The 4,322-nt window shown below is 34.3% G+C and overlaps 1 pseudogene across 1 annotated transcript; it reads left to right on the forward strand.

Moving 5' to 3' along the window:
• The first annotated feature begins 2,018 nt into the window (after positions 1–2,018).
• Positions 2,019–3,938, forward strand: LOC143556493 (heterogeneous nuclear ribonucleoprotein 1 pseudogene; annotated as a pseudogene). Its single transcript, XR_013139381.1, has 2 exons — positions 2,019–2,242; positions 3,006–3,938. The product of XR_013139381.1 is annotated as a heterogeneous nuclear ribonucleoprotein 1 pseudogene (transcript).
• The last annotated feature ends 384 nt before the right edge of the window (positions 3,939–4,322 follow it).

Here is a 4,322-nt window from a genome sequence, read left to right on the forward strand (position 1 = left end):
TCTTTATAATTACACTAAATAACACTACATTTTTCTCTTCTGTTCAATTAATAATACTTTTTTATACCTTTATCATTACAGTATTCTCTCTCATATACTCACAACCAATTCAAAAAATATTAAAAAATAAATAGAGGTAAGCAAAGTTTTTCCAAATTTACAAAAAAATCACTACATTTTTTCTCTCCACTCTATAAATTACACTCACAACCACTCAAAACCACACCCTATAATTTGCAAACTCCCCTCACATACTTTTAAGGATGGGTTGAGAATGCCATAGTAATCTAACTCAGCAATAACTAAATGTTTTGTTGACATTGTCTTTATTTTCACACGTCCTATTAAATTTTGGTAAAATAATGGGTAGTGAAAGAGAGTTAATAAAAGCTCATTACATTCTTAAAATGTTAAATTAGGTCATCTTCCTTCTTTTCTTCTTTAACTGCAACATGAGAATACTTTTTTATGCCGGCTACCGGAAAATATGGTTCGTTTACTCTTTTTTTTTCATCTCAAGTTCTCTCTGTTGGTTTACACTCACAATCACCTCAAAACCCACTCTATAATTTGCAAACTCCCCTCAAAATTTCATAGGGGTTGACCGGAATTTTAACACATATATACCACTAAAAATTTTTTCCTCACAGGGGTCGGCCGACCCCCTACCACTAAGGTAGTTACGCCACTGATTTGAAATATAGAATATGATTTCTATCATTAAGTTTTCCAAAAGACAACTATTGAAAAAACGTCCAAACATAAGCGACTAGTTTTGCTATCTACCTATTCTAATAAAGTAAAATAAATGTGGACACTTGTCATGTTTTGGTTAATTCTTACAATTTTTTTCCCTCCAAAACTAATATACCCTAATATATGTAATAAAGTAACAATGATTAAGATCACTTTTCTTTTACACTAAATTTATATAATATCTATATATTTTTATAAATATAAATATTAACATATTATTTTACTATATATTTCAAAATACTTGGTGAATTTCAAAAATTAACAACAATCATGTTTCTCAAGTGAAAATTGTTTCGGGTTTTTTGTGGAACTTAAATTTGATTTTATGGGTCAAAAATTGGTAAATAGATTGTTTGGTACAAGTTAACTGCATTTAGGTTAAAATTTGTAACCGGTCAAAAATGAAAATTTTGAATATTTTAAAAGTTTGAGAATGCAAAATAGAATTATCGTCAAATTTGTTATGGATTCAAAGTGTTGACTTTAAAATGTCAAAAGTATGAAAGTTAGAAGTTTAAACATGATTCGGGTTTGAAATTTATTTTTAAGGGCATTTTTTGAAATAATCAAAATTTCGGGATTTGGTAAACTGACTATTTTTCCCTCAAATATTAAATATAAGAAAAAATGGAACACTTTCGACGTGCCACCGGGCCTATTAATGCTTCTAACCTTTTTCAAATGTTCTACTTTCCTTTGATGGGTGGTAAATTGATAAATATATCAATAAAGGTAACGCTATTTTTGTATTTAGGCTGAGTGGTTAGAACTACTATCGTATGAGAAGCTTTATTTTCCAAATTGGTTCATAACAAAAAGTCTTTCAATTAGACATATATGGCACGAGAATGAATTTTTCAACAGAAAGAAGTATTATCGGTACGTTTTTGCACGGACATTTTTTTATTAAGTTCATTTAAAAAAATCATTTTGTGATATAAATAAAATCAATTTATGTACACATTGTATAGATACAAGCATAGATGTAATACATTTTTTTTTTCATATACGCTATGTAATTATTTTTTCTACCTATAATTTCATAATTTGAATTATCCCGTGTGTGACACGGGCTCTAAAACTAGTTCAGTATAAAATAAAAAATAAAAAAATTTAAAAAGGACAAGCCCAAAAATTTAGATATTTTGATAAGCACGCACATTCCATGAACAAACAATCAAAAACGCCGTCGCATCAGTCAAAATCACGAACGTATCTTTTTCACCCAAATTCCCAAAACACTCAAACCCTAATTCCAAAGTCAATGGATTCAGACGAAGGCAAACTCTTCTTAGGTGGAGTCGCATGGGACACCACCGAACAACGCTTAACCGATTACTTTGCCAAATACGGCCACGTGTCCCAGACTATAATTATGCGCGATAAGATCACCGGCCGTCCACGTGGATTCGGATTCGTTGTCTTCTCGGATCCGACGGTTCTGGATTCTGTGCTGCAAGATAGGCATTCAATTGATGGCCGCAATGTAAGTAATTAGGGCTTGTTAGTTATTTACTTGCATGAAACTGAGATAACCGAACCGAAACTAAAACGGACAGTTTGGTTTTATGTGTAAATACTCAACTTACGCTTTGGTTTTGGTTTTGCATGTAACAAAAAGGGAAAAATTCGAACTGAATAGATTTTTTATTTTTTTATTTTTAGTTTTAAGGAATTTAATAAATATATAAGCAAAAAATATTAGCTCAAATGTATAATAATCAATTAGTTATTAATTAATAAAATGATTTAGGTTTATTTTTTTCGGCCTAAAAGTTTCTAGCTCAAATGACAAAACCAAAAAAACTGAAACCGATTCAAACCCAAACGGAGAAAAAACCGAAACCAAATCAGAAACTCAGAAACCGTAATTTCGGTTTTTGGTTTGGTCTTAGCTCAAAATTGGCCGATGCACCCCTATTTTGAGTGTTTAGAGCATTGGTTTCTTGAGTACCAATTGATGGTAGAATCTGAGAGCTTCATGAGTGTTCTAATTATCTCAATTCAGTTAACCTAATTAGAACATTCGCAGATTAAAGTGACAAAAACCGACTGAATTGAGATAACTGAATCACTTGAGAAACTCGTGGTTAAGTTAAGACTATTGTGTGCAAATCCTTGTACCATCACCTGTTATATAAACATGTTTGTGCATAAAAGGCAACCCTTCAATAGCGGTTTTTTTAATTTTTCTGTTTACTTTTGACAAAAAAAAAGATTATGAAATGTTTAGTGGAATATATTTGCAGGTGGAAGCTAAGAGGGCTTTATCCAGAGAAGAACAACAAGCATCTAGGCCTGCAAATAGTGCGAGCAGAAGCTCGGGAGGATCAGGAAATTACAGAACCAAAAAAATATTTGTTGGTGGATTACCGTCCACATTAACAGAAGAACAGTTCCGTGAATATTTTGCAAATTATGGAGATATAACTGATGTAGTATTATGTTTGACCAAAATACCAACAGACCTCGTGGATTCGGTTTCATATCTTTTGACACAGAAGATGCTGTTGACAGAGTTCTTCAGAAGACTTTTCATGAGCTGAATACTAAGGTAGTGGAGGTTAAACGAGCACTCCCTAAAGATGCTAATCCAGGCGGCGGTGGGGGTGGCGGTGGGCGTGGTGGAGGGTATCAAGGTAATAATGCTGGATTGTTTGATGGTCAAATGGATGGTGGTAGATTCATGCAGCAAAACTCAGGTGGTGGTGGTTATCTGCCGTATTCGGGATATGGTCAACCGAGTTATGGTTTTGGTGGACCAAACGGTGGTGGTGGTGGTTTTGCTGGTTATGGTAGTTATGCTGGTGGTTATGGTGGTCCTGTAGGTGCATATGGTAACCCTAATGTAGGTAGTAGTCCTGGTATGTTAAAAAGCCCATGGGTTGGTCAGGCTCCTGGTTATGGCGGTGCTGGCTATGGTGCAAATGTGGGATATGGGAACCAAGGTTATGGGTATGGCGGTTCTGTGGTGGTGGTGGTGTGGTTCCAGCACCGATGGGTCAGTCGCCAAGTGACTCTAGCTATGGGAACCAAGGTTATGGTTATGGTGGTTATGGCGCTAGTGATGGATATAATTCAAATACTGGTGGATATGGTCCAGCTGGCGGTGATCAACAAGGGCATCCGTATACGGGCAGCCTGGTTATTCTAATGCCAGCTGGCAATCATCAGATTCTTGAAAGGTTTTGGTTCTTTAGGTGATAAGAAAGTCAAAACTGGTTGGATTGCTTAGTTGTATTTGCATTTTAAGTTTCTTTGGTTAATTTGTAGTGTTTTTAACTCATTTATGTGTTAGTTGTTATGGTTCTTGATTTTATCATTGTTTTCGATCAGGTAAATTCATTGTTAGGATAATTGTTACCTTCGGAGGAATAATTATTCGCCCTGTTATCTTTTCTTTGCTTTTGCAGGATATTTCAAGGTGATGAAGATTGAGGACATGAAACCTGATCAAGAATGTAAATCTTGAACGCGAGTTTGGACAGTTGGGTACGTTAATTTGTTGTTTAAAGAGAGTTATACTTGGATAGTTCTTGTGGTATGTTCATATTACGATTTTGATC

The sequence above is a fragment of the Bidens hawaiensis genome, unplaced genomic scaffold (assembly GCF_021521415.1).
Source record: "Bidens hawaiensis isolate Kalapana, Puna unplaced genomic scaffold, B.hawaiensis_p1.1 tig00018577_1, whole genome shotgun sequence".
Lineage (NCBI taxonomy): Eukaryota > Viridiplantae > Streptophyta > Magnoliopsida > Asterales > Asteraceae > Bidens > Bidens hawaiensis.